This window comes from Triturus cristatus, chromosome 3_2, assembly GCF_964204655.1.
Source record: "Triturus cristatus chromosome 3_2, aTriCri1.1, whole genome shotgun sequence".
Taxonomy (NCBI): Eukaryota; Metazoa; Chordata; class Amphibia; order Caudata; family Salamandridae; genus Triturus; species Triturus cristatus.
Genome location: NC_140584.1, coordinates 1,082,051,623 through 1,082,073,124, shown reverse-complemented (window position 1 = coordinate 1,082,073,124; position 21,502 = coordinate 1,082,051,623). Strand labels below are relative to the sequence as shown.

The 21,502-nt window shown below is 48.1% G+C and overlaps 1 protein-coding gene across 3 annotated transcripts in view; it reads left to right on the top strand.

Annotated features, from left to right (window-relative positions):
• LOC146859157 (S-adenosyl-L-methionine-dependent tRNA 4-demethylwyosine synthase TYW1-like) overlaps window positions 1-21,502 on the top strand; it is a 590,982-nt gene that overhangs the window by 136,477 nt on the left and 433,003 nt on the right. The gene's annotated exons all lie outside the window — the stretch shown is intronic.

Sequence of the window (21,502 nt, the reverse complement as noted above, 5' to 3'; positions counted from 1 at the left end):
AAAACTCGTATTTGGAGGCTTGTAGGCGGTACTGTCTGCGTCTATACTCTTAAGGTCTAACCTGGGTTATGGCAGGCAAGCCACGGACTATTTTCTACAGTACTTTACTAAAGCGCACATAGAATGCATTCAAACCCCTTCACTTTAGATCAGGCGTGAGTGGGGCGGTCGAGGCTGGGAGAACGGCTAATAGTCTTTTTTAGGTCTCGGCTAGCGAAGGCTGCGCTTGCGCAGTCTCGCTCGCGAGAGATAATGACTTGGAGAAGAGGGGCTTGAACCCGCCCCTCTTCTCCCCTCTTCTCCATTGGCTGGCCTCTTGAATGCTGGCCAGCCATTGGAGAAGAGGTTCGTTACTCTGAACAGGCCCCGTCCTTTTCGGATTCGGGGGCGTGTTTTTTGCAACTTTTCTAATCTCCTCCAGCCAATGGCAAGAGGAGAGAAAAGAAAAACACGCCCCCGAATTCGAACCGCCGCTGCCTTTCTCCGAGGCATTTCTGCTTCGCCTTGGAGAAAGGCGGCGGTGTTCGGCTGCTGCTCGGGTCTCCTCCCCCGTGTTGTTATACCAATCTTGAAGATTGGTTTGTGAAGTATCTCTCAGACTTTTCAGCGTCCAAAGACGTTGCAATAGCGTGGTTTTGTAGGGTAGGCTCCCTTAAATCAATGTAGAAAGCGTTTACCAGTCCTGCTCACGCCGGTCCATTCACTGGGAGTACGCAAGCATGCACCAAGTACAAAACAGCTGGCTGTATTTGAACCGAGCTATTTACATGGCTTCAAAATACCGCACGGAGGCGCACTGATTGGCCCGCAAGTAACTTAATGGATCGCTGCCACCAGATTCTACTGTGAATGAAACTAAGAGGAAGTTTTGGACTTTAGAGAAATGAAAGCGGTCTCTCTACCTCTTCACGGTGGCAGCACAGTACATATCATGTTTCATTGTTGCTGAAACGTGACCGTGAAAATGAACATTAAAAAAGGACAATCTGTACTGGCTCCCAACAAAACTGCGTCCATCTTAAACGCAAGCCTAATGTCTTTCTGTAATGCTGAAGTTGCCGATTAGTCTTGCAGTGTCTTCCAAAAAGTTTATCTTTAAACATAAATTGAAACAATGAAGGCATCCTTTGGTATATTTAGAAGTATAACTGGTGCGAGAAATTGTTTAAAAAAAAAAAAGATGGTCTCGTGCTCCTGTTTGACTGAATTTAACACATGTAAATAAAATGCTCTAGAAATAAGGCACTTATCTGTTATAATTTATTTAACAGTCTGATCTAAATCCTTGGGATATTCAATATTCATACATCTCAGTCGCATGTTACAACGGCTTGCCTCGTTACGCAGCCCGTCTTTGCTTTCGATGCGAGTCCTCCCTCTTACTGAGCCGGGAGCTCGAAGGGTTCACGTGACGTTTGAACTGATGTCAGTCATATGACAGGCAGGGAAACCTGGTGGTAGAAAGAAGATCCTTAAGAGCGCACTTCGGTAGGTACACTACTGGTGCGTTTTGGGGGAGTCCTAATTTCTGAAAGAAGAGTCTGTTTTGTAACAGCGTTGTGATATAGTACAAGGAGGGAGCTGGTGATTTAAGAACGATTGCCCGCAATGTTAAATGAGGGGACGAAAGAGGAAAGTTTCTGGTTGTGTGAGCCACGGGAGCTCTTGTATTCAGAGGGAGAGTTGGTCCTGTCGGAGGAGGACGTTGAAGGCAAAGTATGAGATGAAAGGTGGTAATTGTGAACGGTTAGGCCCCCCCACCCCCTTCCAATGTGCATTTGTGTTTCTAGGTCTATGTGCTTTGTCATTCTGCGCCCCTTCGCTAATGAAAACATTCTAGTCCTTCTTTTATTTTTTAAATTAACCGTTTTTTGTTGTTGTCATCTTTTAGTTTTTTTTAATCTGGTCACCCTACTGCTGGTTCCATTTAGCATTTAGGTCGGCTGACGGTAAGGCAAGGGACTACCCCCCACCACCCCGCCCTCGCAGAGCACACACTGACATCTTGATGATTTTTAAGGGGTCCAGGCAACACACATTTTTGGGGGCCGGTTTGGAACAATTGTTTTTACCTATTCCGTGACCATTAAAGCCCTCACGGTGTCAAACATTTCTAAATAATATTTTAAACTTTAACAGGGTCTCACAGAGCAGTTGAAATATGTCTTGCCCGGGACCACAATAATCATTGAACTCATGCTTGGATTAGACGATTGAGGTGCTGGAAAGGGAGAGACTTTTAAATAGATCAGTAGAATAGATCGGGGTGGAATAGAGAGGAAGTCCATTTTCACTGGTGATTTGCCCACGCCTTGAAGTGTATCTGCACACACTGCCACATAGTTGTCGATAGCACTTGCAGATACCCCTGCACTGTAAGGGCCATTTTAAGCTCTGTGTGTGTGTGGGTGGGTGGCTCTGTGGGTGGGTGGCTCTGTGTGTGTGCAAATGCAATAGGTCCCGCATTTGAGTGATTAAGCTATTGACCTTGTAAATAACAATGCTGTTTCTTTAAATGTTTTTTTTAAAAAAACATACAAAAATAATGTCATGAGCAATGCCAATAGCTCTAACTTTAACATTGCCGAGACCATTGCATTGTAAATGCTTGTTTATTATGCCAAACACACAAAATATGAGGGGAGATATGTTCACAAAAAGTTAATATCCTTTCTTCTACGGTAAGGGGTGTACTATCCCTTCCTTTAATGGATTTGACTCTTTCCAAAATAGTCCGCTGCAAACTGCTTTTTAAGTGTTCACGTAGCACACAGTGTTGGACTGTTGGAACCATAAGTTATTTTAAATTTCGAATTGCTGTTTTATGTTCACTGTATTTAATACGAAACTCGCGTCCTGTTTCGCCGACATACCTTAGACCACCTGGTCATTTCCCTAAGAGGAATTTGTATTCCTGTGTAAGTTATCTCTGTATATGCTATAGCTCCCTCAGAGGAGTGGCTGTGACCACACCTATGGATCCCAGTCACAGGGTTCTCCCCTGACAGTGATTTTTAGGTCTCGGCTAGCGAAGGCTGCGCTTGCGCAGTCTCGCTTGGCAAGATTTAACGTTTTCTAGTATGGGGCTTGAACCAGCACCTCTTCTCCATTGGCTGGCTTCCTAAACGGAGGCCAGCCATTGGAGGAGAGGGGCGTCTGTCCATTTAAGCTCCGTCTTTTTCGGATTCGGGGGCGTGTTTTTTTACTTTCTTTCTCTCCTCTGGAATGTAAACATTCCAGCCAATGGGAAGAGGAGAGAAAGAAAAACACGCCCCTGAATCCGAAAATGACGCTGCGTTTCTCCGAGGCATTTCTGCTTGACCTCGGAGAAAGACGGTGGTGTTCATGGTGTCATCCCCCTCCCCCTGCTCTCGGCTCCCTCGGTGCTCATGCGTCCGGCTGGCGCTGTTCGCTCTCCTTCCCCTGGCGCTCGGGGTCCATATGTCATTCTTGCTGCAGTTAAGGTTAAAAAAGAAAGCTACTCGGCGTGGGTGTCAGGCCGAGCCGTACCGAGCAGAAGCAACCAGTCCAAGAACACACGTATGCATTTCCCCGAGGAGAGTGTCACGGGAAGCATGATGCTGTGGTAATTGGATACCTAAAATGACTGTTGGTGCGTTCATCTGTCATGGGTATGGTAAGTCAGCCTGGCAGGCAATGCACTAGGTTCAATGTATTCGTGAAACCTAAATACGTTCTTCATAGGGTAGTTCAGTGCCAATAGTCTCTGTGGTTAGAGGGCGATTTCTTCCTTGGTTAAGTCAGTCGCGGTGTGAAAAGTGGCACTGGTAGCTCAGTCCCCTCACACACGTGTAAAGCGCAGGGCCCCGTGGGGGTAGTGCACGTGTGTTGTCTGTGTCGAGTCGGCTCTTTTGTCTGCGCCTGGCACACTCTGCAGGGAGTCGCTCTGTTCTCAGACCGATAAACAACTGGTTAGAACAGGATGTTCTGAGCTCGGGGGCCCTTCCTCTGAAGGCAGAAAGCGAATGAGTGTGTGTGTGCTGTACAGAGGCAGTGGAAACAATGAACGCAAACAGCATTCAATGCGCCAAGCTTTTAAACACCATTTCTAACTGCCCCACACCTTCGGAATTACAGCTCCATGACCCATCCAACTCCTTTACCCCCCACGCCCCCAGTCCTTGTGGGTCCTCCTTTGTACCTTCTCGAGTTTCTCTTCTTTCACTCAATATGTTCCACGAATTTTCCCTGAAAGACACCATCTTTTACTCTTCTCCTAAATATCTGGATTTCTTACCCTCGCTCTTTTTTTCTTGTAATTTACTACACTAATCCAAATGGGTGCTGGAGTAGCGTGCTACTCGCCGTAAAAACGCTTCGACGCCTCGTCAAGTCGTCGGCACTATTTAATTGCAATTACAATACAATACATATTATTGCTTCTGCCCTCTCCCCTTTTTCGCCCGCGCCTCTTCTCTTCGTATTACAGCCGCACGCTTTCCTCTCTTTGAGCCCTGGACTGCTGCCTTTTGGCCATGCGCCAATCATAGGCTGAGTTCCGCTCTTCTCCCTTTCCCCTAATATCTCCCTGCCTTTCTGTCCTTCAACCCCCCTACCCTCGTCTCTTGTCCCAAGTTCTCGCCTTGGCTTCCAGCCCTTCGCTATTCTTTGGCCCTACATGCCCCGCTCCACCCTGACTTTGCTCCGCTCCTCACATCTGTCTTGGCCCTTGAAGTCACCCCTCCTTTTTAGGTCTGTTTGTGTGGCTGTGTGTGTGTGTGGCTGTGTGTGTGGCTGTGTGTGTGGCTGGGTGGCTCTCTGTGTGTGGGTGCCTCTCTGTGTGTGGGTGCCTCTCTGTGTGTGGGTGGCTCTCTGTGTGTGTGGGTGGCTCTCTGTGTGTGGGTGGCTCTCTGTGTGTGGGGGTGGCTCTCTGTGTGTGGGGGTGGCTCTGTGTGTGGGTGGCTCTGTGGGGGTGGCTTTTTTTGTAGGTGGTTCTATGCGTGGTGGCTCTGGCTGTGTGTGGGTAACTGTGTGTATAGGTGGCTCTGTGGGTGGCTCTAATTGTGTGTGGGTTGCTCTGCGAGTGGCTCTGTGTGTGTGGGTGGCTCTGTGTGTGGGTGGCTGTGTGTGTGGGTGGCTTTGTGTGGGTGGCTCTGTGTGTGGGTGCAAATGCAATAGGTCTCACATTTGAGAGTGATTAAGCTATTGACATTGTAAATAACAATGCCGTTTCTTTAAATGTTTTAAAAACATAAACAAAAATAATGTCATGAGCAATGCCAATAGCTCTAACTTTAACAATGCCGAGACCATTGCATTGTAAATGCTTGTTGTAGGTAAGTCGTTTGCTACATTTTTAATAGGGGAGTACTTAAATTGTGCTCCCAGGAAGGTTTACAGCTGGTTTGCCGTGTTTCACTGAAGCTCACATCCGCATATTTCGGGAGGGCTGCCAGACCTTTTAAAGAGCAGTGCAACATTGGAGAGACAAATACAAGAACATGCTTACTTTAAATATGTATTTGCTATATGTATATCTGAAGATTGAATGCCCAGGAGCTATGTATGATACAGTTTTGTTATACTATGCTTGTAAAACAAGCATTGGCGTAGCCAATAGATGTCGCTTTTGGGACCTTATAAGTATTTCGTTATGTAGCACAATAGCCTTGGTGCAACAACATCTTGTTGCATGGGTAAAAATGTATAAGGTCCCAATAGCGAGACCGATTGGCTATGCCAATGCTTGTCTTATATAGCACACTCTGAAAACTGAATCACTTCCAGTATTTGCCACGCTGGGAGACGAAGTGATCACACATTTTAGTTTAACATTGAAACCAGGACTCAAACCAGCATTGCTTAGTTACTGGGTCTGCAAGCCGGGCATGACAGCCTTTCCTCTCAAATAACGTTAAGCAAAGTTTTAGAATAATGTAACAACAATCAAAAGACATTGGTACTAGAATTGCATTGCCGGACAAAAACATGCATTTGTCACAGATTACTATTAGCCTGTCTGGTAGTTAGCATTTTAAGACTAAAACGGTTTGGTGTATATATAGAAAGTAAAAAACAACTTTTGTGGAAGCCTTTAAAACAGACTTTTTCAATTTCTAGTTTAAAAAAAAAAAAAAAAAAGTTGCCAGTACAACCAATTTTTACAGCACACGCTGTATCGACCTGGAAAGGAAAGAATACTGAACAGGCACACCAGAATTCAAACTCGTGATCTGCAAATCACAGAATACATCACTACAGCGCTCTCAGCAACTTTGCTAGCAATTTACAACACCGTACCTATATATATGGCCCGGTACTACCTACACCCCCTCCTCCCCACCCAAGACCCAGAAAGGGACAGGAGAGAAGTTTGGTTGCGGGGGGGCGTAACACCCCCCGGCCGTATTTATTAAACAAAGATTAATAAACATTTATCAACATTTACAATATTTACATAATGTAGCAGAAAATATACTTTACACTGATTACAATTGATAAGTATAGATGTCAGATGGCTAACCTTAACGTAACTAATACAAAAGGTTTCCTATCCATATCTAACATATCTTTAATAATCATTACATTGTTTATTTTCTGCGTACCTAATAGAGCCTACGGCAAGGTCACTAACTGTTGTCAGATCCTTATTAATTTCTAACCACGCCCTCCAGCCGGAGTGCGCATGCGCAGAGGGCCCGTTCACCGTGAGGGTACTCCTCCCCCCCCCCCCCCCCCCCCTCTTCCCGCCCGCACCCCGGTTACTCCCGTACGCCCAGTACCTGATCTCCATAAAGGGGCCTTTGCAGCTGTGTGCCATTTACTGGCGCCGTTGTGCATGTGCGGGATGGCCAACCAGCCTAGAGAAAGTGTGACTCCCTCCTCCCCTGCACCCAACTGCCCCTGGAGTTCTAGGAGAGACCACTTGTCCCTCCCACTTGGGCGACCCCATTCAAGAATGGCGCCGCCCTCTAAGAACCTTACATTTACTGCTCGCCAATCATGACCTTACCGCCACAGGCTAGCATAGTTGACCGAGCCCCTACCCCCTGCGCTCACTAGAAGGTCATCCCCTGCAACTAAGGCTACCCAACCACACCAATATATTCTCTAGGAACACCTCATTGCCTACTCTGGACAGGTGCACATCGTCTTTTAGGAAGCACTGTTCACCTCTAATGCACCCATGGGCGATGGTCTGTAAGTGGGGAGCCCTGAACAGTCTCTCAATTTTATTATTTATTCTCCTTGCAGAGTGATTCAAAGCCTATACAGAGTCCCCTCCCCTCCATTGGAATCTGAGTATCATCTGAGACCACCCGTTAGTGCAACCCTGGCATGTCTTGGCTAACCAACCTATCTCTGTGACTATGGTTTCTACAAACCCTCTTCTCCCCAGTTTTGCTAGATCGTCTCCCTCCCCCCCCCCCCCCCCACCCACAAGTGCAGCGGGATGATATTGGGCTTCCTTAATAGGTCCAGTATGATACCCCTGAACTGACTGAAGCAGAGCCCCCCCCCCTTTCCCGTGACATGTTATTTCAAAACCTGCCTGCCGTGCCCTGTCCCTATAATTTCCTGTAAAGAAAAAATTAGACAGACGCCTTACATATGAATGGCCAACAATCCAAACTATCTGTGGTCTTTCCTTTGGTGTTGATGGTCCTTGCGTTGCCCAAAGCTGCTGTTGTGGTGTCCTCAGTTTCCCCCCGCGTGACCGGTTTGAGAAACTGTAATGAAAGCAGAGATAGACACATGCATCAGCGTTTTGTTGACTAACCCACTTTGTACAATGTTGCTAGGCAGACTCCTGGCTGTCGCTTCAGTGGCAGCCCCTATCCTAAAAGAGTGGGTTCCAAAACTGCCTGAGTTCAAACCTGCCTTTTGGATTGCCATATCCAGTACTCTTGAATTGAAAGCGTGTCAGTGGGATCCCATCCGCATGTATCAGCAAAGGCCTCCCTTTGACACCGGGTCGAACCTGCAGGTAGCACTCCACGTGTGAAAGAGGACAGCATGGGTTACCAGGTGCCCGGTGTAGTACCACCCCATCACCTCGCGCCTCCTGATCTGTCTTGGACTTCCTAATTGATATTAGTAATGTGTCACCCTTCACCCTTATGCAGTCAAACTGTAGGCCACAGTGTACGTCCAGTTTGTTTTGGGTCACTAATTCCCCAATCCTGAATGCTCCGTAAAAGGCCAATGCAAATGCTGCAGTGAACAACCGTACATCCCCTGAGGTGTTGCAAATTGCGGGGAGGGTCCCTAGTAATGACGTCAGGAGCTCCACCCCGATTGGCTGCCTTGTGTCTGGGGCCGACCATTGGAGGCGTTGCCAACCTTTCAGAGCCTTCCTCACCGTAAAACTGTTAGTGGGATCCCCTTTGTCGCTGATCTGGGCAAAGAAGGAGATCGCCGCCACATGCCACGTAGCTGCCGCAGCAGAACGCCCCTCGCCTTGTAAAAAACCCAGGTACCGAAGGAGCGCCCCAGTGTTATGCCATCTCTCAGCCCACCCTATTCCCAAGAATGAACAATCTTGCCAGAACGCCCCTTCGTATGCTTTCCTGGTCCTGGGTGCTAGGCTAGCTGCCACGCGGTCCGGTAAGTGGGGGCACTAATCTGCCAGAGTCGTTCTGGGAAAGGGATGGCGTAGACTGCCGCTGCTCAGAGGTGCGCCCGGAAAACCTGCATCTTAAAGTGAGAAAGTGCATCATCAGCATGATTAAGAACACCAGGCACGTGTTTAGCTCTAAATTGTATATTCGGCTTCATGCATATGAGAACAATCTCCTTCAAAAGGCGGAGAATCATCTTACACCGGGCTGCTTGATGGTTGATGCATTATGCGACGTTCATGTTGTCTGACCAGAAAACCACTGACTAATTACACAGTTGCTCTGGCTATACAGTCCATGCCACCCAGATGGGGAAGCGCTCCAGGAAACCGATGTTACCCGTCAAGCCGCTCTCCACCCACCATGCAGGCCACTATTGTGCCACCCACTCGGTACAGAGTATGGCACCAAATCCCTCACTGCCCGCGGCGTCCGTCATTAAACCCAACTCCGCGGAGGTAGTGGGCGGACCGGGCCACACTACTCTGCTGTTGAAGTCCTGCAGGAATGCCTTCCAAATTTGCATGTCCTGCCGAACCTCAGCTGACAGCCTTGTGTGGTGATGTTTCTCCCTGAGCCACGCCATGGCCTGTGCGATGGACCGTGAGAAAGGTCTTGCCATTGAAATAACCCTTAAAGCAAAATTTAGTTGCCCTACTGTCTGCTGCAGCAGGTGGAGTGTGACCTTCTCTTTGTTCAAACATAGCTGTAAAGCAGCTCTGAACTTGGTGACTTTGTCCATGGGCAACCTAAGGCACCTCTGAATGGAATCTAGCTCGATGCCCAGGAACTCTATCGTTGATGCTGGCCCAACTGTCTTCCCCGGGGCCAAAGGAACCCTAAAAGCCTGCATGAGCGCGCAAAACTCCTGCAGCGCCCACCCACATTCCGGGGAGCCCTGTGCCCCAAGATAAAGTCATCCAGGTAATGCATGACCCACTGATGCCCTGTCTTCTGTCTGAAAACCCATTCCAAGAATGAACTGAATCTTTCAAAATATGCGCATGACACAGAGCAGCCCATTGGCACATATCCATATAAAAACTTCCCTGAAACTTAAAACCAAGCAGATGGTAATCGTCTGGATGTACTGGGTGTAACCGAAAAGCTGATTCTATGTCTGATTTCGCCATCAATGCTCCAGGGCCCAAACCCCTGAGCATCTCCACCGCTTGGTCAAAAGAAGCGTATTTTACACTTCAAAACTCATCATCAATTGCATCATTTAGTGGGTGCTGACAGGTTGTGTATGAGTCTGAATTCTCCCTCTACCTTTTTGGTTACTACCCCCAACGGGGAGCAGACAAAATTCTCAACGGGTACAGACTCAAAAGGGCCCGCTACTCTACCCAGGCGCAGTTCCTTGGCAATTTTTGTGGAAACTATACCTCGATTTGCCCGTGCAGAGAGTTGGTTCTTGCACTCTGGTGATCCCACATAATTTAGAGCAGGTATCCTAAAAGCGTCCCTGAAACCTTCCAATAGAGTTCTTGCAGTAAGGTGGCAGGGATACTTGTTGAGCCATGGTATCAATGCCGTTACATCAATGGGAGACCGTGCTTTGAGCGGGGTCACCGATTCACTCCTGCTTTTTCCTACCTTTTTATCTTTTGATTTTTTTAAGGCATTTGGATTCGGGGTTGGATGGGTTGGCACAAATGGAACATGCATGTTTGAACCTGCACTGACCCTGCGGTCTGGTGCAAGTCTGTCTGTTAAAATCCCAGCACGTCCCCTTCCTCCCCCCAGTGCCATTCGAAATATTGGTGTAACTTGTGTTACCTTGTGACCGCAAGGAATGAAAAGGCTGAGAGGATTGAGGGGACTGGCTCTTTGTGTTACTATGTCCTTCACCCCCAAAAAGACCCAACCATGCTATTGTGTCGGTCCCATGACAGCGATGGGTCGGATGCCTTAGCCACCCTGAAATACTTATCATATATTCTATCCACCCCCCCCCCCCCCCCCCCCCCTGCGAATTTTTCATGGGCCAGACCTATCCTGTTTTGGTAGCAAGCCATCTGCGCCTGCAAATTTGGGAAACGCTCAGCTGTGACTGCCATAAATATGGAAAAGGCTCTGATCCAGTTGAGTAAGTTCTCTTCCACCCTGTATTTCAACATCTGACTTGCCCATTCCCTGGGAAGCATTTAATCTTTGTTTTTTCTTGCTTCCTCCCTTTCTCTTTAGCAAATTAGCAATGAAAACATATTGATATATTCACCAGCCCAAATTCTATTCTTCAACTCCAGCGAAACATGCCTGCCTAAGAATTCACGCTCAGAGCGGGACTCACCAACGTCCCACATTGGCAATGTTGGCAGCTTACCTGCTGCAGTAGTCCCAGGTGCCTCCTGCACTGCAGTATCAAGGGGATTGTTGAGCCAGAAGTGCACAAACAGAAAAATCTGGTTTCTGTTGCTGGCTTAGAATGAGGTTGGACATGGCGTGGCAATTACTTCTGCTGGTCTCAGCATCCGTATGACCGGTGGATCTCCTGAGGTCCCTTGGTAGAGCTGTGTGGGACCCACACTTACTAGGAGTGCTGCAGATGTGTGAACTGCACTGGAAGAGCTAGGTGCTGGATTGAGATGAAACCGCTGTATACTATGGCGTGCTTGTGGTTAGTGGAACACTGACTTCTGGCTAATTCCAGTGATGGTATAATAAGGGTACAACGGTAATTGTTATGCACTGCCGGAGACATTTGAATAGGGGAGGGGCAGCCGGAGATGGTTAAGAAACCGAGGCAACGCTGGTGTAGATTTGTATTGGAATATCAGTGGTCCAAGAGGAGTGAGGTGCAATGACAAAACCCATCTGCTAATATAAACTTTATTTGGATGGGACTACACCTACCAGAAAGCACAGGGCTCAAACATCCTTACTGCACAAATTGAAATATTGGTGCAGGTGACACTCTTGCGACCTTCCTGATTGCCAGATGACGGGCAAGTTACACAGAAGGAGGATTATGTATCTACAAGGGGGTTGGAGAGTGTGATTGGACCAGGGTCACCACCTGGACACACATACCTTTCCATGCCATCTTGACATTAAATTGTAAATGTAAATGTAAATTGATACTTGTATAGCGCACTACTCACCCGCAAGGGTCTCAAGGCGCTTGTACGAATACCGCTGTGGAACCCATCCTGGCTTTCCCTGTGAGGCATCCACTCCTGGGCACCCCCAAGGTGGAGGCCAAGCACCCTTAGCGTTGTGGGGGCCGTTGTGGAGATTAAGCAAGCTATTGCCCAGAGTTGCAGAGTGGGACTTCATGATTGGAATGGCACCGAGGCGAGAATTGTCAGGTCTGTGGAATTTTTGAGCCCAAGACCCGCCGAGGCGGGGAATTGAACCCTGGCCCCAGGCCAGACCTCTGCATCAGGGTCTGCCGCTCTAACCATTGAGCCACACTTCTCCACTTGAGCCACATTCAGCAAAAGTGGAGCTATGGAGGAGTCTTGCATAGTCTTTGGGACACATGATCAGACCTAGAAAAGGGGGCAAATGAGATTTTTCTGTTGAGTATGGAACTGAGAAGCACTAAAAAATTGTTGAACTTTGTTACAGTGTCATTTCGAATTGTTGTAGATTACAATTTCAGTGTTGAGTGCAATGTTAGGGGTGCTGGTGTTTGCTCCTATGTTTATTTTGGGGGGCGGGGGGAATAGTGGGGTTTTGGCCCTGCTGATTCACCTTTTTGTGCTGAGGTCCATTCGCTTTTCGTTCCTCTCCCCTTTACCCTCCGTGATGCCGGTTGGATTGACGTGGAATGTTCCTGCAGTGGCTGGTGAGACTGTCTTGCATAGGTTGTTGTCTGGGTGGTGTGGCCTTGCGTGCAAAGTCCGCTGTTTTGGAGGGGGAAGGCAGCATATGGTGCTGGTTGCTGTATCATAGGGGCCAGTACTGGGGATGTGTGGAAGGTAGACCATATGAGGATCCTAGAACAGGCCCACACTCCATTGATCACCAGTAAATCAAATAGTTCAGTACTTGTGATATTTGAAGGGGGGGGGGGGGCGCAGTTGAAAGTCTTGTATAGGTCAACTTCTGTTATGTCTGTTTGTGATTTCATCAGGGCCAAAGGTCCCATGATCACTTTCTGTCCTGCTGTCAGTGCTTGGGAATGTTATGTCCTGCTTCCTGGGATACCAGCAGTCAAAGAGGGGAAAGTGGAGAGGGCTGCCTAGGATAGCGACCTTCCAATCATATAATGGAAAAAGCGCCAATCTATTTGGGCTGGAGGGTATGTCCCAGAAATGACCTAAATCGGGCAAACCCGATTCCTATGTTTTAGTGTGTCAAGGGGGCTCATACAAAAATAGGGATATGGAGCAATAGTCATCCTAATTATTCCCACTTGATATTGTGTTCACTCGAGAAACCTGTATAAATATACATTATAGGTTTATCAACAGGGATTTTTTTTCACTGTTCCTTTATCCCTCACCTCATGACGGAGTGCCAGAAAGTACTTCCTGAAGTATCATTGAGCCCATCCGCCCCCTAAACATCTGTTGGTGGATGCGACACCATGATGATGAAGCATGCCACCTAGGTTGGTGGAAAAGGGTTTGTCTTCATTTTTCTTTAATTTCCCCTTTGACACACTAAAACACAGGAACTGGTTTCCTGTGATGTCACCACAGGTCAAACAGCATGTGATAATTCCGCTATGCCTGTTTTGGTGAACTGACGTTTGAGTGGTTGCACTGACAGAGTGCACCTCGTAACTATCCTCTGCTGTTCAGTGCTAAAGATCTGAAGAGCACATATCCAATAAGGTTTTTATTTAATTACCTTTACAGTTTTATAAAGCACCTTACAAGTGAACCACATGCTGCATGTGGAGTTTGAGTTTTGCCTAGAATCACAGGATGTTGAGTCAAGGGCAGATTAAAAAAATATATATATATATATATATATTATTGTGGCTTTTCATAAAGTCTCATACAGTTCACATCTGTTACATAGAAAAAAATGATGTCAAATATCAAAATAGAAAATAAATACAGCGCAACCAAAAACCCCGTGGCCATATCTTACAAAATAAAGGGGCAGATTCCGTATAGTTACAACTGTCATACATCACATACACTGTGATAGGCTGACTGAGATATTCTCTCTGTCCATTCGACAGCCAAGCAATGGCTACGTATGACAAATAGTCATCTAGTTCCTCAGCAGCTGTATCACACCGCAAATTCTACAGGTTCATGTATGTTTGTCTCAACTGTTCCAGTATATCTGTGATACTGAAATGGTCCTGTACAGCTCCATCTGTGATCTTAGTAATGACGTCGTGATGCATGCGGTGTCTCATCTTTGTGGCCAAGGGATGCCCTGGTCTCCCACCCTCTCCATACGAGCGAGCCACAGCACGTTTCGATATGCATCGGAGCTCTTCATCTGCTAGCTTTGCATGTTCGAGAATAGCTTCTTTAATGGATGCTAAGGTTGCATCGCATGGTGCACGCTCATAGTCCCGTTCAAGGCTGGACAGTGTAGATTCCACTTTGGTTATTTGTCCCCTCAAGTCCTTTACAATACCAGCGGATGTACTGATAGTCACCTCGAATGGTAGGTTTAAACCCCTCCCAAAGTACCCCGGCGCTATCAACAGACACCTTGTTCTGAGCAAAATATCGGACAATGGCCTCGCGAATAGTTTCCAAATAAAGGGGGTCCAGCAGTGCTTCAGTGCGGAGACGCCATTTGAAGGCCCGGGGAACCTGTTGAGGGATGTTCATAGTGAGGCGAACAGGACAATGATCTGAGAGTGTACGTGGCAGATGCTCTACCCCCACCACCCAGCCGGCCACCGCCTCGCCCACCAGCCAGTAATCAAGACGAGACCAGCTGCCATGCACTGTGGAAATGTGTGTGCCCTCACGTGTCTCCGTATGTCTGACGCCATGTATCAAGCAATCCAAATTCCACTATCCCACTACCGATCACACGGGCTGCACCTGGGCAGTGCCCCTCTTTACCACTAGACTTGTCCTTGCTGGTGTCCAAGTGGGTGTTCAGATCGCCCCCCCCGAGAATCGCTGCGTCTGGCCAGTCGTTCAGTCCCGCGAGGAGGCTCTCTAATAAGCCAGGGTCATCTATGTTCGGATCATATGAATTCACAATGGTGATCAGCTTGGCTGCCAACGTCCCATGGCATACCGACCTGCAGAGTCAACATGGGTGTGATGTGCTGGAAAAGGAAGGCCTTTCTTCACTAATGTGAGAACCCCCCGGCTATAGGAGGAATAGGAGGAGGATGGACTGTAACCGACCCAGGGAGTCCCAACCAACATGTCTGTATGTTTTGTTAGATGAGTTTCTTGTAGGAGGGCGATGCTAATTCTATGCGTTCTAAATGAGTCAAGCTATCCTGGCTGAAGAGGGGTGAAACCCCGAAACCGGTCCTAGGATGCTTGATTCCGGTCCAGGGAAGACATGGCTTGGCAGTTCGGGCTGGACTGTTCCCATGAGGCACAGGGTCAAGACTGATTTGCATATGGCCATGTCTGAACTGGGGTGGCGTGGTGAGCAAAATAACGATGGATTAAACCCAGATCTGTGACTGGGGGTGAATGTTTTGCCAATGTGCAACATTCCGTCCATCATGTGTGTTTTGCTGTTCTAAATGAGCTATCACTTGTCGAATTTATTTGGGCGAATTGAGCCCCCGCACGTTTCATGTGAGGCAAGAGATTGTCAAACCATTACTGTGCATTTCAAGAGTAACGTATGTAGAAAAAGGAATCTACCTATGTCCAATATGTGAACAAGGATGTGTGGGCATCATCCAGCTGGATAGCAACATTATGTAGCCACATAAACAAACCCCAGAGCAATACCCTCCCACCCCCCCCCAGCACCCCTCACCCACTTTAGCAATCCCAACACTCCAAAGCCATCCCAAATTCCCAGAAACAGATCCCAAGTGCAGCACTAGGGAAAGAACCATTTGAGGGGGGAACACCCATGAAGGGGGATGCCAGAGCACAAACTCCCTCCCGATGAAGTTAGGAGATGGCCGAACGATCGTACAGTGCCCTTCCCAGGCCCCGCAACCACATATCATAGGAACACAGAAGAGGAATCCCCCCAACAATGAGCAAGATAATACATAGTAGGAAAACATGAAATCAAAGAATCGGTAGGCAATAATAATACTCGTGTCCCATCCCAGTCACTTTTCCAACCTATGCGGTTCTATTACAGAGTCAACCCAGGCCACTTGCTAATTCACCATGTTCAGTATCTTCATCATGGTCTGTGTGCCTGGGGGAGCGGTTCCGGCGGGAGACAGATTTGGTGAAGTCCAATGCTGATTTTGGGCAAGTGAAGAATTTGTACTTTCCATTGTCCTCCACTCGCAACCTCGCCGGGTAGAGCATGGCATAGGGTATGTGCGCGGCCAGCAGCAATTTCTTGGCGGGCTGATATTCCCTGCACGCTTCTTGTACTGGCATGGTGAAGTCTGGATAAAGGGCAAGTGTGTTTCCTTCATGAACAATAGTACCTTTCTCCGTCGCGAGGCGGAGCACCGCATCCCGGTCTCTATAGTTTAAAAGGCAAGCAATTATGGGGCGAGGTGTGGCGCCCGGAGGAGGACGTGCAGCCAAGGAGTGATGTGCCCGCGCTACAATGAGAACCTGGGACAGCTGCTCCGCTCCAAAGATGTCTTGCAGGAGTTTCTCAACCAAGGTCTCTAGGTGGCCTGTGTTCGTAGATTCTGGAAGACCCGTAATGCGCACGTTGTTGCGTCCGGATCTGGCTTTTAAATCTTCATTACGGGCCTGTATGACAGCCAGGACCGTTTCTATGGAGGCTGCCTTGTTCATAACTAGCTGTAAGCCATCCTCAGTGTCTGAAACGTGTGTCTCCGCCTCCCCTAACCACTGCGCATGTTTGTCTAGTTTAGACGACATATGATCCATTCGAAGATTAAGATGATCAATTTTACCATCGATGGATTGCAAACTGACCTGTACAGCAAAAAGTTTTATCGATATTGGTAAGGTGGTCATTTGGTGGGTCAGTCTCCGAGTCCGATGCTGCATGCTGCGTGGCTCTGCCAGTTTTTCAGGGCTCGCAAGTGAGTCATGGTTGGCCACGCTCGCTTTTCCCCATGTTTGTTACACAGACCAGGGTGATCCTGCGTACAGGGGTAGCAACACTACACAGGCCTCTCAGAGCCGCAATCTGAAAACAGCCTACCTCACAGCAAAGATGGGGTGTAGGTCTGCGATGATGAGCAACACGGTGACAGTCGGGCCAACCCGTCCAGAGTGCATGCAAGGCCCAAGTTGTAATAGCAGCAACGCAGTACAAAGTTCATTCCATGCAGCAGCACTTGACTCAAAATAGGTGATTCCGATGGCCCAGGAGACAGTCTGACACCCGCGATGCTGTAAGGCGAGGATATTGCTGCACCCGGCGAGGGAAGGATTGTCAGTACTGAGAGGGCTAGGGCAGTAAGTCACCAGTGAGGCTTTCACTTTTTATAGGCCAGGGCGAGGGTAAAGAGCAGGCCCAACGTAGCACCAGTACGCACACAACTATGGAGGGTGCCATGAGAGTCCCCTTGAGCACCAGGGTGGTAGGAGCAGGCTGATATCCTCTTTACTCCCCCCCCCCCCCCCACAGTGGGAATCACAGGTGCTGGTTAGCGTCCTGGCCGCACATCGCCCCCAGACACCGGGTGCAGGAATAACGGCCATCAAGCGATAGAGGGAGGGCGGGGTGGGGGGGGGGGGGGGGTAGGCTCGCCGGTACTGAAAGTCGTGGCCGCAGCATGAAGGCAAGGGACTCTGCCCCAAACAGGTTCATTGAATGTTGTTCCACAAGGGGGCCGACTCCAGTTGTGAGGAGGCCCGTCGCCGCAGGGGTACAGCCGGCCAGGCGGACTACTGGGAATCGGCGAGCTCGGAGGCACCCAGTGACACAGCCCGACCACCAGCGAACAAGGAATCAGGCCCGCACCGGCCCCGCAGCTGGCCACAACGCCAAAGGACGCTGCCCGACCCTCTACACGAGACCGGTGTCCGCAGGCAGACAGAGGGTGACCTGGAGGAAGCAAGGCCCCCAATCACCCTGCCGAGCAATCTTAGAGCAGCTACCACCCCCCCTAGGTCACGTCGTATTGCCTACCAAACACCCGGCCCAATGCACCAAGCACACACCCCTGGCATTCGCAGCCCGCTGCTAGACCCAGCCGCGGCCTGCCTTACTCGTCTGGTCCGTGCGCGTCATGATTCGCCACATTGCCAGAGGCCGTCCCAGAGCCCCTCAGCCTGTAACCCTTGTTGCAGCGACGTTCTGGTCCACAGCGCCCGACCAGTCAGCAGGTCCTGCAGGTACCATGACTGGCAGTTTCAGCAGGGTGCGGGGCGGGATGGCATGGATAAGTGTCGGATTTATATATCGGCCGGCAGAGCAGCTCTAAAGAGCGGTCATTTTGCTTTGCGCCCTCTAGTGCCCCCCAAGTCAAGGCCAGAATTTGAGCCTGGTTCCCCAGGTCCAAAAGTCGGTAGCTGTAACCGCCAGGCTTCGCCATGCTAAACAGCATGGCAGCCTCAAGAGCTGGGATCACAGGCACCAGATACTTGTATTTAGGAAAGGTTAAATTGTGATCCGTTTCAACCCATAGTCTTGCAAACAAATGGGTGCTTCCTGTACAGAGGACATCAAAGTGTGCAGTCATGAGCTCTTATTCTGCAGCAGTCAGTTAGGTTGGTGCCGGGCCTCGTTGTTAGTGAATGGATTTGGTCTCTCTTGGGCAGCATGGTGTCAAATTTGTGTGGCAGTCCCACTAATAGCTTTCAGCAGTGGTTCTCGCAGTCTGAAGGGTTTACAGCAAGTATATTGTTCTGTAGCCCTTCTGGTCCGTGCTTTGTCTCTTTGCTGCTGTCTCCCAAGTTATGTGATGTTTAAAAACGTAGACCTTTGCCCCATTGGTAAAGGAGGGTCCATAACTCGCGTCCACCCACTAGCTGATGCCAGACATAAATGTGGCACCCCCAAAACACCCCCTTAGAACACTTACTGGATCTGCAGAAGTTCAGAAGAAGACTGGACCTTCTGTCTGTGACCTGATAGGAACCCTGAAGGACTGGACCTGCTCCCTCTTGTACCCAAAACAAAGAAGTAGACTCCAAGGTCAGTTGGCTGATCTCCTATTTAGCTACAGGGACACAACAAGTAAGAGACCTTTTCCAGGAAATGGCTGCACGGCAACAGGAGCTTAACTAAAATTTGTTGCTGCTCCTTTCCTGACCCCATGAGAGTATGGCAGTCCCCTCTTCTTCACTGCAGGTCCTAGGGGCCTTAGAAGTATACTCCTGTTGTTGTTTGGCCACCAGAAGAAAATTTCAAAACTATAAAAAAGTTTTCCTCCTAGATGTTTAAGGGGGGCTGTGAGGGGAAAAAGGATCTGACCCTCAGCTCCACTGCATCGGATTGAATTTCAGCTTTCATCCCAGTCTCATTTTTCGGAGATGCTGAGAACTCAGACACCCCATTCTGTGCCAGGACTTTGGACATTTTCAGCAAGAAAGCTCTAAAGCTCTGGTTGGGCCAACCGATTTCAAGTATCTGGCCATGGGTTCCACAGCAGCACTGACCTATTTTTTGCAGTGGCCAGCTCATGGAGGATTTTTCTTTTCAGCAAGTGACAAAGTACCTTTCTGCGTTAAACCTTTTCGACTTCCAAACTTTCACCTGGGCTAATCCAATTGTTATATCTGACCAGAGTTCCATCATGGTCTGCCTCAAATTGCACTTTTGTCGTGGTCCTCCACTTCCCTAGATTATCATTGGTGCTTTGTGCTTTTGCACTCCTTTGACCGTAATCGCTAGAATTCATACAACCAATTTCCCTGATTGGATTTTTGTCGTTTTGGCATTATTTTACTCTTAAATCTTAATATTTTAAAATGGTTTGCCGAATTTTATAGTACTTTGTGTCACTTTTTCAACTGTGTATGGACTGCTTAAAAACTTGACACATTTCCACTGATTAAAACCTGAAAACGTGTTCTGTTACCACAGATTGAGCACAGGTTTATTTTCTTTATTTTGTGAGACCTCTAGCACATGGTGACCTTACCCTTTGAGGTAGGCACTTGTCAATCCCAAATAATCCTTTTTCCTACACAATTCACCGGAGCTACCATATGGGGACACGGGAAGATCGAGTGCGTTTTAGGCTTCTCATAATTAGTGTCAGGCTCCCAAGTGTTAATAGGATGTGGCAAACATGTAGACAACCCAAAGTATCATTTATTGAAACCCGCAAACCATTACACTCGTGGGGTGAGAAGGAATCCTGCTGATATCTCTCGCCAGACTGATTGTGGTAAGCAGTGGGTTGGACGATCCCTAGTTACTAAAGGTGCTAGCAATCCTCCAATTCAGGAGTAGTGTAAATCTCATAAGCTAACCAAAAATGTATCCGATTGAGTTTTGAATCTTTAATAGGCCACCTTTGTACATACTAGAAGAACATATGGACATGTTAAGTTTATTTTGACATGTCAGCTTGTTTCATTGCAGTGCAATGTGGTAGTTTTGTCAGGACAAGAGGACAGTTAGGACGGTGTCTTCTAACAAAGGAGAAATATTATACTTGTAAAACCTATCCAATACAGAGCCTACTTGTTTAGTGGAGAAACTGCGATTAAAAAGGTAATACCCTGACCCCAAGGGTGAAGAGCATACTGAGTCAAACATGAGGAAAAAAATAGCACATACATTAATCAAATTGTTGTGCAGGATTCCTTTGCACAAAAGTAGAGACTCGATGTCCTGTCATGATATATGCATTGCTAGCTGTCCCATGAAAAAAGAGGGGAGGGCGTTATAGCAAGAGTGATGCCCCTCATTCGTAAAAAGTACCAAATATACTGTTAGCTAAATCGTGGCAATAAAAGCTATGTAGGACCAGCAGATAAATTACTTGAAGCCCACTGGGGACCTTTGGCGAACCAAAGAGCGGAGCAGATGGTCTTGCCATTTGGAGATCAGAAAAGCAAAAGTTCATTGAGGATGCTGACAGGCGGGAGCAGGTGCGGACATTCACCATAAGTCGGCCTTCCACAAACAAGTAATTCTATCACCGTGCCACCGTCACTTTAAAAAGAAGTGTTTTCAGTAAGAAAGCAAAGGTAAAGAATTTAATGGGTGTTGATTTAGTATACTTTTGAGTTTTAAAATAGTCCTTCATGCATTGCAATGCAAGCACTACATACAATGTGGAAGGGTGCACGAAACCGCCAATATTCTAAGGGGATAAATGCTCCTATGAGTGGAGCCAAACGCAAATCTATGTATATTTTAAGGCTTTGGTAACAATAGGTATGGAGACCCGTTGTGCTATCAAGTCAGACCTAAAAAGGATTTTTCACTGGGGGTGGGTGATAAACTTTGCTCCGCCGGTGGAGTTTGCAGAGTTTTGCCCACTCCGCGTTACGTTTGTTATGTGGAGTTCCAGCATAACTCCTCCAACAGCCGCATGGCGGTTTTCTTTTTGCACATGCAGATCGCCAACGTTAAGTTGGATAGTGCGAGTGAGAATTTTGGGCTCTAGAACACCACCGTGCATGATTTTCTTAACTTGGGCGGTCAAGACCGTTCGCGTTGAGAAAGCTGGCGCTCAAGTAGAAAAACGACGTGATCGGCAGAATGAAAGATCGACCTCTAGCGTGCCGCATGGTGCCTTTCTGATTTTACAGTGCGGAATAAGCATCCAGTGTCAATCAGCATAAGCAGCATGATGTGCTGAATTCCGCACACTCCCGTAATTCCGCAGAGTTTTTATGTAACTTCATGTGAAACTCCGAGTTCTGCCCACTCCTAATATTAACTTTACTTTCACGCATGCAGTGCATGTTTTTGGAACTCCATTAAACTAGCTT